Source organism: Aulonocara stuartgranti (assembly GCF_965226115.1).
Source record: "Aulonocara stuartgranti genome assembly, chromosome: 2".
NCBI classification, from domain to species: domain Eukaryota; kingdom Metazoa; phylum Chordata; class Actinopteri; order Cichliformes; family Cichlidae; genus Aulonocara; species Aulonocara stuartgranti.
Genome location: NC_138940.1, coordinates 17,252,090 through 17,263,824, shown reverse-complemented (window position 1 = coordinate 17,263,824; position 11,735 = coordinate 17,252,090). Strand labels below are relative to the sequence as shown.

The following is an 11,735-nucleotide window of genomic DNA, read 5'->3' as shown; positions in this document are numbered from 1 at the left end:
ATTGTAATCGGTTGCACGAAATTAAGTTATGTTTGGTTAACCTTAGTTTTTTATGTTATACCTGCACACATTTTTCTGGTAACACAAACATGACTTTTTTATGTTGTTGTTATGTTTTTCATTCCGGTCAAATATTTATAGAAACCACTTGTTTATCAGACATGAACTTTTTGTGTTAATTGTATTGGACTACTATGTGTTATATTGACAAGATTATTTTATGGTAAGCTTATTTTATTTTATAACAAATTTCTAATATATAATATATAATATAATATAGTATATAATTGAGTGTTCAATAAATAAAACTAAATTAAGGCTGATCTTACTGTATGTACTGTACACTTTCTCTTCAATCAAAGAAATAAGCAAAACATTTTTGAACAATGACCTGTATTTTTGAAAATACTACACAGTTGTAACAATGGACTTTCAATTCAGGCTTCCAAAATATACATGAGTCATATTTGTACAATGCATCTCTTGAAAAACATTCCACAACATTCCTCAAAGTTATCTGCTGGAACCTGAATTCAACATTGTGGGGCCTTGTGACATCGCACTTATGTAAAAAATAGTTTTTTAAATGTAAGAGCCATAAGGTAATATGGCAACAGGGGTGTAATTATTAAAATGACACAAAGAAGAGACTTAAAATAACATTATAACCCACAGGCACACAACCAAGAGACCTAAACTGATTAGTATTGGCTTGCTTCTATCACTAAACATCACAATCACTAATACTAGACGATGCAATCTGTTTGTAGTGGTGCACCTTGGGAAAAAAATTGCAAACTGGTGAAATTGGTGCAAGGCACCATTTCCATTGAGAAAAATGGACATTCAAAGTTTGAATTTTTTTTTAAAAGAGTCATGGCTTGAAAAGTGAAAACTGCAGTAATAAAGGCCCCAAGTTGAAAAGTGCCAGAAAAATAAGTTTCACTATGTCCTGCAACTTTACCAGTGCTGGCTTAAAAGAAAGGATGGTACATATTTGAAGAGGTAAACATGTTGTTCCCACATCATAACTGGAAAACTGTTCAATCGTACAGTCTGGTCCTGAAAACCTGGGCCTTCTTTGAAAGGCTGTTCCTTTTGAGCTCCATAACCAGTTTCTATAATACCTCGAAGGTATACTTTTCCAGTGGGTAGGTGAGGTTCAAAGTGTACATTAGTCCAAACAGCATTGCAGCTGCTAGGGTATAGTTATCCAAATCCTGCCAGACTCTCTGGCCTTCAAGGACTATCCCGATGTCCTCAGGGCTGCCATTGGCATCTCTTGACTTTATGATGTAAATTCCCATGGTTGTTTCCTTATTAGATCGTTGGATAATGGCTTCATCTGTGGCCTAGAAAATGCAGAATTCCAAAATTTAATTAAACAGAACACTGGTCAAAGAACATTATACCAAATCTTATTTTAATCTGTGTCACTATTCCAAAAAATGTTAACATTAACACATTAGGTGAACAAAAATGGATTCATTACAGCATGTGATTTGAGTCCTCAGAATGCTTAAAAAGGTAATGAAGTGAAATCTCCATGCAAAGAAGCAGAATACGGTCAGAGCACAGAGAGGTGTTCAACTATCAACTCCACACATAGAAAAATGCAGGTAAAAGAAAAAGAAAAAAAACGCACCCATGGTAAATTGTGAAAATCCCAGGTGATTTTCAACATACTCCTGGCATAGAGTGACAAGCAGCATTTTGTTAAAATTATTATTTTCCCTAAAGTGTATACACAAATTATTTTTTTCTTACCTGGGCTGTGGGCTCCAGAATGTTCTGAAGTCTTCTTCCTATTTGTCCTCCTCGCCTTTTGAAGACCTTTATTAGTTTGTCAGATAGCACATCTATCTGCGAGAGTAATCTGGACTGCAGTGGCATGGTGGTAATGCGCTTAAACTCTGCATTTATCTAAAAAGACAAGTTGTCACATAAAAATGCTGTCAAAATCTCAAATCTCACAAGGTTACATCCACACAAAGTTATATTACTATTTATTAGCTATGGGTCCCATGTTGCTGAGCAGTTCCATAGTTGCCCTTACTTCCAAACCACCCAAAGCCTGTTTGCAACCACAGCAGTTGCCTCCTTCTGGCCATTTTGCAGTTCTGCCAAATGACCCAGAAACGACATCTATTATTGTCATATACACATCAAGGTCTTTCATTAATACTTAGTTAAATTAGTTAATTTGACCTTTCCAGAAAATTTACCTTACAGAATGTGAGATAACATATGCAAATCTTCACTAGTAAATAAAATAATGTTATTAAAACCTTAACAGTAACACCTCTACATAACAGCGCTAGACAATTGTTCTGAAGCAACACCAATCTGCCCTTCAGCAGGGATAAGCACCATATATCGATACAGAAAAAATAAATTTAACATATTTATATTGTCATTATTTTTATCTCTTTAAGCCCTCCTCTCAGTCTCTCTATAAATCAGTTAAAATAATTTGTTGGGTTTTTGTGTGTCTTTAACATGTTATCAGTAGATTACATTCACTGCCCCAGAACATGAAATAAAGCCCCACGTCATGCACTTCCTCTCCTAATGAGTACTGCATAGGTGTCATGCCCTAAATAAACCGACTTTAGTGAAGACACCCCCCCCCAACACACACAGAGCCCACCCCATGGCAAACTAGCTTATTTAACTGTATAACTAAAACATTTTAGGTACAACCAGTTAACTAAATGGACACGAGTTTGTTAGTCTGTATTCACTGAGAAAAAACAAGCGGATGTGACTGGGCACACACTGAAAAAAAGCTAATGCACATAATATTGTCCCGCAGCTTAAGCTAGCATTATCGTTAGTTAACTTAAGGAATGACTTGTTTTTTCCATTATGTTGCTCAACAGCAATTCATGAGAAAAACTTCCCCATCTAATGGATGTTCTCTTCGTTTCCTCTCAAACATGTAGTTTTCAGTTTACCTCGACAAAGTAAAGCTCAGCACCAAACGTAAACGAAGCGAAGACAAAAAATGGCGGACCGCCACAGTGAATTTTCCCTCGCAAAACACACCCTGGGGGGTGGAGTTTCAACAGAAAACATAACTATTTTCTGTTATTTTGATATGACTGGTTTTAAAAGACTGAACATCCTTCTAAAACAAGTGAAAGGCGTGAGACTTAATTATGTTTAGACCAAAAATATAAATGATTCATGTTGGATATATTTACTGTATTTTTACTAATTTAACAACCTCATCATTGCATTAGTCGCTTTATGCTATAGCATTACGCTTACATTAGCTTGAAGCTCAAGGTCGTCATTTTATTTAATTTCTTTTTCTGGGCTTACAAACAGGACACACAACATTTAGATAACCGTTACACTGAATCTTGGGTCTGTGTTGAGTCTTCCAGCTGCTGACTACAGAAGCTAGATTGACCTTTCAGCATGTTTATAGCGGCTGAGGCTATGTGCTGGTAATGTTACCGTGTGTGAGCAGTCACATTGGCAGCAGACATGTTTCAACAAACTAGTCATATCCCGGCCCTACATTAGCTTGTTTAATGGTTAAGACACTGCAGGTACCACCACTTACTACAGACACCGATGCAAGTTTGTAATAGTCTGTTAATTTAAACTGAAAGAATATAGAAACAATATTAACTCACATTATATATGTTAATTACTAATTTGCTTATCGCATAATTTCGGTTACCATTAGCTAACTGGAGCCTAACATTGGCCTCTCATGGTTTTCGATAAACAGCCCACATACCTGTAAAATAACAACACCCAGTAAAAGTCCACATATATAAAGGGTCTACACTCGTTCTCACTGGTGTGTTAGCTTTAAAATCTTATTTACCTTCAAGTGTAAAACTCCAGATGGTAGTAGATTTTCCAAAGCGAGAGACAAAAATGGCGGACAGTGCAGCCGATTTTTCCTTTCCAGGGGGCGGAGCTTGAGGATAAAACACGACTAACTTGTTTCTTTTCAACATGATTTGTTCTAAAAGAATCAATATTCTTAAAGAATATGTGAAAATTAAAAGACAAAAATATGTTTAGATGTGAAATTTAAATTAGTCATGCTGGATATATGAAGTAATTCTATGCAAATTCAACAACCACCCTATTGCATTTTTTTCAGTGTAGTCTGTTATTAGACTCAATTGGTTTCTCTCAAAATGTAAAAGAACCCACCCACCACTTTAATCACACTCTAGATCTTGTTTTAACATATGGCATAGAAACTGAACATTTAACAGTGTTTCCTGAAAACCCTCTCCTGTCTGATCATTTCCTGATAACATTTACATTTACAATAATTGATTACACAGCAGTGGAGAGTAGACTTTATCAAAGTAGATGTCTTTCTGAAAGCGCTGTAACTAAGTTTAAGAATATAATCCACCCACTGTTATCATCTTCGATGCCCTGTACCAACACAGAGCAGAGCAGCTATCTGAACGCTACTCCAACAGAGGTCAATTATCTTGTTAATAATTTCACCTCCTCACTACGTACGAATCTGGATACTGTAGCTCCTGTGAAAACTAAGGTCTCTAATCAGAAGTACCTGACTCTGTGGTATAATTCTCAAACACGTACCCTAAAGCAGATGACTCGTAATCTGGAGAGGAAATGGCGTGTCACAAATTTAGAGGATCATCATTTAGCCTGGAGAAATAGTTTGCTGCTTTATAAGAAAGCCCTCCGCAAAGCCAGAACATCTTACTATTCATCACTGATTGAAGAAAATAAGAACAACCCCAGGTTTCTCTTCAGCACTGTAGCCAGGCTGACAAAAAGTCAGAGCTCTTTTGAGCCAACAATCCCTTTAACGTTAACTAGTAATGACTTCATGAACTTCTTCACAAATAAAATTTTTATCAATAGAGAAAAAATTACCAATAATCATCCCACAGATGTAATATTATCTACAGCTACTCTTAGTACCATTGATGTTAAGTTAGACTCTTTTTTCTCTAATTGATCTTTCTGAGTTAACTTCAATAATTACTTCCTCCAAACCATCAACGTGTCTTTTAGACCCCATTCCTACAAAACTGCTCAAAGAAGTCCTGCCATTAATTAATTCTTCGATCTTAAATATGATCAACCTATCTCTAATGATCGGCTATGTACCACAGGCCTTCAAGCTAGTTGAAGTCAAACCATTACTCAAAAAGCCATCTCTAGACCCAGCAGTCTTAGCTAATTATAGGCCAATCTCCAACCTTCCTTTCATATCAAAAATCCTTGAAAGAGTAGTTGTCAAACAGCTAACTGATCATCTGCAGAGGAATGGTTTATTTGAAGAGTTTCAGTCAGGTTTCAGAGCTCATCACAGCACAGAAACAGCTTTAGTGAAGGTTACAAATGATCTTCTTATGGCCTCTGACAGTGGACTCATCTCTGTGCTTGTCCTGCTAGACCTCAGTGCAGCATTCGATACTGTCGACCATAATATCCTATTAGAGCGATTAGAACATGCTGTAGGTATTATAGGTACTGCACTGCAGTGGTTTGTATCATATCTATCTAATAGACTCCAATTTGTTCATGTAAATGGAGAGTCCTCTTCACACACTGAGGTTAATTATGGAGTTCCACAGGGTTCAGTGCTAGGACCAATTCTGTTTACATTATACATGCTTCCCTTAGGCAGTATCATTAGAAGACATAGCATACATTTTCACTGCTACGCAGATGACACCCAGCTCTATCTGTCCATGAAGCCAGATAACACACACCAACTAGTTAAACTGCAGGGATGTCTTAAAGACATAAAGACCTGGATGGCCGCTAACTTTCTGCTTCTTAATTCAGATAAAACTGAGGTTATTGTACTCGGCCCTGAAAAGCCTAGAAATATGGTATCTAACCAGATTCTTACTCTGGATGGCATTACCTTGGCCTCCAGTAACGCTGTGAGGAACCTTGGAGTCATTTTTGACCAGGACATGTCCTTCAATGCACATATTAAACAAATATGTAAGACTGCGTTCTTCCATTTGCGCAACATCTCTAAAATTAGAAATATCCTGTCTCAGAGTGACGCTGAAAAACTAGTTCATGCATTTATTACTTCCAGGCTGGACTACTGTAATTCATTATTATCAGGATGTCCAAAAAACTCACTGAAAAGCCTTCAGCTAATCCAAAATGCTGCAGCAAGAGTACTGACAGGGACTAGAAAGAGAGAGCATATTTCTCCTGTTTTGGCTTCCCTTCATTGGCTTTCTGTTAAATCCAGAATTGAATTCAAAATCCTGCTCCTCACATACAAGGTCTTAAATAATCAGGCCCCATCTTATCTTAATGACCTTGTAGTACCATATCACCCTATTAGAGCACTTCGCTCTCGCTCTGCAGGCCTACTTGTTGTTCCTAGAGTATTTAAAAGTAGAATGGGAGGGAGAGCCTTCAGTTTTCAGGCCCCTCTTCTGTGGAACCAGCTTCCAGTTTGGATTCAGGAGACAGACACTATCTCTACTTTCAAGATTAGGCTTAAAACTTTTCTTTTTGCTAAAGCATATAGTTAGGGCTGGACCAGGTGACCCTGAATCCTACCTTAGTTATGCTGCAATAGACATAGGCTGCCGGGGGATTCCCATGATGCATTGAGTTTTTCCTTTCCAGTCACCTTTCTCGCTCACTATGTATTAACAGACCTCTCTGCACTGAATCATATCTGTTATTAACCTCTGTCTCTCTTCCACAGCATGTCTTTTATCCTGTCTTCCTTCTCTCACCCCAACCGGTCGCAGCAGATGGCCGCCCCTCCCTGAGCCTGGTTCTGCCGGAGGTTTCTTCCTGTTAAAAGGGAGTTTTTCCTTCCCACTGTTGCCAAAGTGCTTGCTCATAGGGGGTCATATGATTGTTGGGTTTTTCTCTGTATCTATGAAGCACCTTGAGGCGACTTATGTTCTGATTTGGCGCTATATAAATTAAATTGAATTGAATTGAATTGAATTGAAAATCATGTTTTTCTTGAAGGATGCAGACTTCTTCCTGTACCACTGCTTGAAGAAGGTGTCTTCCAGAAACTGGCAGTAGGACTGGGAGTTGAGCTTGACTCCATCCTCAACCCAAAAAGGCCCCACAAGCTCATCTTTGATGATACCAGCCCAAACCAGTACTCCACCTCCACCTTGCTGGTGTCTGAGTCGGACTGGAGCTCTCTGCCCTTTACCAATCCAGCCACGGGCCCATCCATCTGGCCCATCAAGACTCACTCTCATTTCATCAGTCCATAAAACCTTAGAAAAATCAGTCTTGAGATGTTTCTTGGCCCAGTCTTGACGTTTCAGCTTGTGTGTCTTGTTAAGTGGTGGTCGTCTTTCAGCCTTTCTTACCTTGGCCATGTCTCTGAGTATTGCACACCTTGTGCTTTTGGGCACTCCAGTGATGTTGCAGCTCTGAAATATGGCCAAACTGGTGGCAAGTGGCATCTTGGCAGCTGCACGCTTGACTTTTCTCAGTTCATGGGCAGTTATTTTGCGCCTTGGTTTTTCCACACGCTTCTTGCGACCCTGTTGACTACTTTGAATGAAACGCTTGATTGTTCGATGATCACGCTTCAGAAGCTTTGCAATTTTTTGAGACTGCTGCATCCCTCTGCAAGATATCTCACTGTTTTTGACTTTTCTGAGCCTGTCAAGTCCTTCTTTTGACCCATTTTGCCAAAGGAAAGGACGTTGCCTAATAATTATGCACACCTGATATAGGGTGTTGATGTCATTAGACCACACCCCTTCTCATTACAGAGATGCACATCACCTAATATGCTTAATTGGTAGTAGGCTTTCGAGCCTATACAGCTTGGAGTAAGACAACATGCGTGAAGAGGATGATGTGGACAAAATACTCATTTGCCTAATAATTCTGCACTCCCTGTATTGCAGTGATTACTGAATACTGTACTAATGCTATATATTGTATACAGTTTCAGACACAGCTGGATTTGTGTTTCTCTGAGCAGATACTGTCCTGAGTCGCTGTACTAAAGCCCGTCCCCGACTCTGGCCCAAGTCAGTAACTTTCTCTACCTCTCAGAGAGATGCTGTGTTGATTTTAGAGCATTAGAATTTTCCACATTTGGTCTATTTTTTTCCTCTCTGTCTATATATTTCTATTTGTCTATCTAATATATAATATGTTGTCACAGTCCTGCAGTGCTCCTGGTCTGAGTCACCTTTTTATGTGTTTGGCCTCTTTAACCCTTTAAAACCGGTCAGAGCGGGCGCGCTCCATTTTGCGTAACTATTTTTAAATCCCGGTAGCACTGCAACCACGTGAGCTAGCGCAATAATTTTTTTTGCATATGAAACCGGAGGAGTTGTACTTACATCTTATGCCATCAGCTTGTCCTAGGTCATGTAGTTTTTTACCATCAAGGCCTCATGAGCTTATACTGGTGTTTTTAAAAGTTATGTTTGACTTTATGACTTTCTGTGTCGTTTCTGGGATGCTTAGGACTAATATTGCACTGCTGGAAATAGTTTATTTTGATGCATATGCTGCTTTTTTTCAAATTTGCATTATAATATTTATTTTCATTTTTCCTGCAGTGTATAGAAATTGGTGTATTTCAAAAATAAAACCATGAAGACACTCAAAATAAATTTTCTGTGGTGGGAAACTATTTTGTGCAACTTTTTTATATTTACAGTTTTGAGGGATAAGCCTCTTAAATTTCTCTAACTAGAAATATATTGTAGCGGGTCAGGGCTGTTCGGGGTTCTGTTTGTGATGTTTTGTTTATGTTACCATAGTGACGGGTGACGCCCTCTGGCTGCGACGGTGTGTCATTCCAGGGTCAGAGGGCGCCCTGTGTGTTGTTGTCGTTGTTGCTGCGCTGAGCACTTAGCTAGCGGCAGTGTTCTTCTGCAAATGTTAATAAACGGCTGTGCTCCCTGGCTAGCTCACGGGAAGCAAGACCAAACGATACCCCTGTTTCCTCCTTGTCTGAGCTCGCCACATTGGTGTCAGAAGTGGGATAGCTCACCCTCGCCGTAATGGAGAGAGACATTCAGAGGCTGGAGCAAGCTGTAGAGGAGAACATTCCCCACTTGGGAAACTGGCGATTGAAGAGAGAGGATGTGAGCGGCCATGTAAGTCCCCCAACGGGTCCCGATAGCGCGAGTACACCGCGGCGGCGGCCCGTCGCGACAGATGCTAGGACAATGCTTCATAGGCTACCTCTGTCGACCCACACGCCGAGCCCCCAACCTCGAGCAGTCATGCCTACCACGCCAGTTAAGGTACCGAAATACAACGGGCTAACCCCGCTAGAGCCCTACCTCTCACAAGTGCGGCTGGCCGCTAGACATAGTGGCTGGAGCGAAGAGGAGACTGCTACACACCTAGCGCTAGCATTAGAGGGAGATGCACTGCAGATACTCCTTGACCTAGCCCCGGCAGAGCAGCATGAGCTCCAGGCCCTCACCGCGGCACTCGAGAGGCGATTCGGGCAGCGGCACTCCACTGATCAGAGCAGAGAGCAGCTGACCAACCGGAGCCGTCGACCGGGGGGAGAACCTGGGCACCTTTGCAGCAGATGTGTTGCTGTATGCTCGTCGTGGCTACCCGGAGTTTCCAGCAGCAGCCCTTGAGGAGCTTAGCCTGCATGCTTTTCTGCAAGGACTTTTCCCAGAGCGACTACGCCAACACGTCCGCCTGGCCATGCCTCAGACCCTCCGTGAGGCGCTCCTTGTCAAAAACAAGATGGCGGCGCGCACGGGTGCAGCGGCTCTTAGCTCTCCAGTTTGGTGCTCGTTTTTACTTTTAATGTGGATATTTTTTAATGTTTGCAACGCCGCCATCTCTTACAGTCGCCAGAACCTAATTGATCTAGGTTTTAAATATAGTTTGTCTGTTTCTGGCGACTATCAGCGAACACACAACATCCTGGTGGAGATAGCGAGACCGCCAGGGTCACCGTGGATGGTCTGCCCGCCCAGCAAGCGTAGAAGGCGACGGAGGGAAAGAAAGCAGAAGAGGGGATGCCGGTCGGGCTCAGACGCTAGGCTACGCAAACATCCACACCGGCCAGCACTTCCGAGCCTTTTCCTATCGAACGCCAGATCCATCACCCACAAACTTGACGAATTGGAGCTACAGATAGCCAACACAAGCTTTGCACGTAACTGCAGCATTATTCTTATTACGGAGACATGGCTTCACCCGCTGATTCCCGACGCTGCAGTCGAGTTAGCAGGCCGCACGCTACACCGGCATGACAGAAACAGCAACTCAGGTAAAAGCAGAGGAGGGGGGCTATGTGTTTACGTGCATAACGAGTGGTGTTGTAACAGCAGGATCATTCACACACACTGTTCTCCTGATTTGGAGGTTCTGGCAGTCTCGTGCAGACCATTTTACATCCCGAGGGAGTTTACAGTAGTTATTGTGATAGCTATTTATATACCGCCGGATGCTAACGTTAGCACGGCTCTCAGCCTCTTGCTCAACACCATAAACAAACAACAGCTTGCCCACCCCGATGGGGTTTTTATTGTCGCCGGCGACTTTAACAAAGCGTGCCTAAAGACTGTGCTTCCTAAATTTGTCCAGTTCGTGGACTTTGCTACGAGAGGAGAACACACTTTGGACCATGTCTATTCAAACATCAGGCATGCTTTCAGAGCGACACCCCTCCCCCACCTGGCTGGATCTGACCACCTCTGCATGTCCCTCACCCCCACCTACACCCCCCTGCTGAGAAAAACAAAGCCCCAGACAAAGACAATAAAAACCTGGCCTGAAGGAGCCCTTTCTCAACTGCAGGACTGCTTCTCAACAACTGTATGGGATTTATTCTCCAGCCACAACCTCCAGGAGTACACGGACACTGTACTCTCGTACATCAGGAACTGTGTTGACAATGTCACCGTCAACAAAAGGGTCAGGGTGTTTCCAAATCAAAAACCCTGGATGAATAGCGAAGTGCAATCCCTCCTAAAAAGTCGCAACACTGCCTTCAAGTCAGGGGACAGGGCTGCGTATAGGGCGGCCAGGGCAGACCTGAGTAGAGGCATCAGGAAAGCTAAGGCTGCCTATAGAAGGAGGATTGAAGATCACTTTGCTGACAACGACCCCAGAAAAATGTGGCAGGGGATCAATCACATTACCAACTACAGAAGCAATAACCAGGCAACATCTAGGACTGATGCCTCACTGGCTGAGGATCTAAACCGTTTCTTCGCCCGCTTTGAGATGACCAAGCCCTCAGCTGCCACACCACTTCCACCCGCCCCCAGCACTGGCACACTAACACTTAGGGAGCACCAAGTGAGGTGTGTTCTAAGGTCAGTGAATCCCAGGAAGGCGGCAGGTCCTGATGGAATACATGGAAAGGTTCTCAGAGCATGTGCTGACGAACTGACCGGAGTCTTCACTAAAATCTTCAACCTTTCCTTGTCATCAAACACCGTCCCGCCCTGCCTCAAAACCTCCACCATCATCCCCATCGCCAAGAAGACAGCCGTGGCCAGCCCAAATGACTACAGGCCTGTTGCACTTACGCCTGTAGTGATGAAGTGCTTTGAGAGACTGGTCTGTCAGCACATCAGGGCCGGTCTGCCTCCCACTCTGGACCCCCACCAATTTGCCTACAGGACAAATCGTTCCACCGAGGACGCTATCACCATAGCGCTCCACACTGCGCTGAGTCACCTGGAGCACCGAGGAAGCTATGTGAGAATGCTCTTTCTGGACTTCAGCTCAGCATTCAATCATATCATCCCGGA

At 42.3% G+C, this 11,735-nt stretch overlaps 1 long non-coding RNA gene across 1 annotated transcript; it reads right to left on the bottom strand.

Moving 5' to 3' along the window:
• Window positions 1-4,122, bottom strand: LOC309713498. The gene is made up of 3 exons (XR_014278594.1): window positions 3,845-4,122; window positions 1,768-1,923; window positions 1-1,352 (listed from the first exon to the last, which is right to left on the bottom strand). It is a non-coding gene; the product is annotated as an uncharacterized lncRNA (long non-coding RNA).
• Between the last annotated feature and the right edge of the window lie 7,613 nt (window positions 4,123-11,735).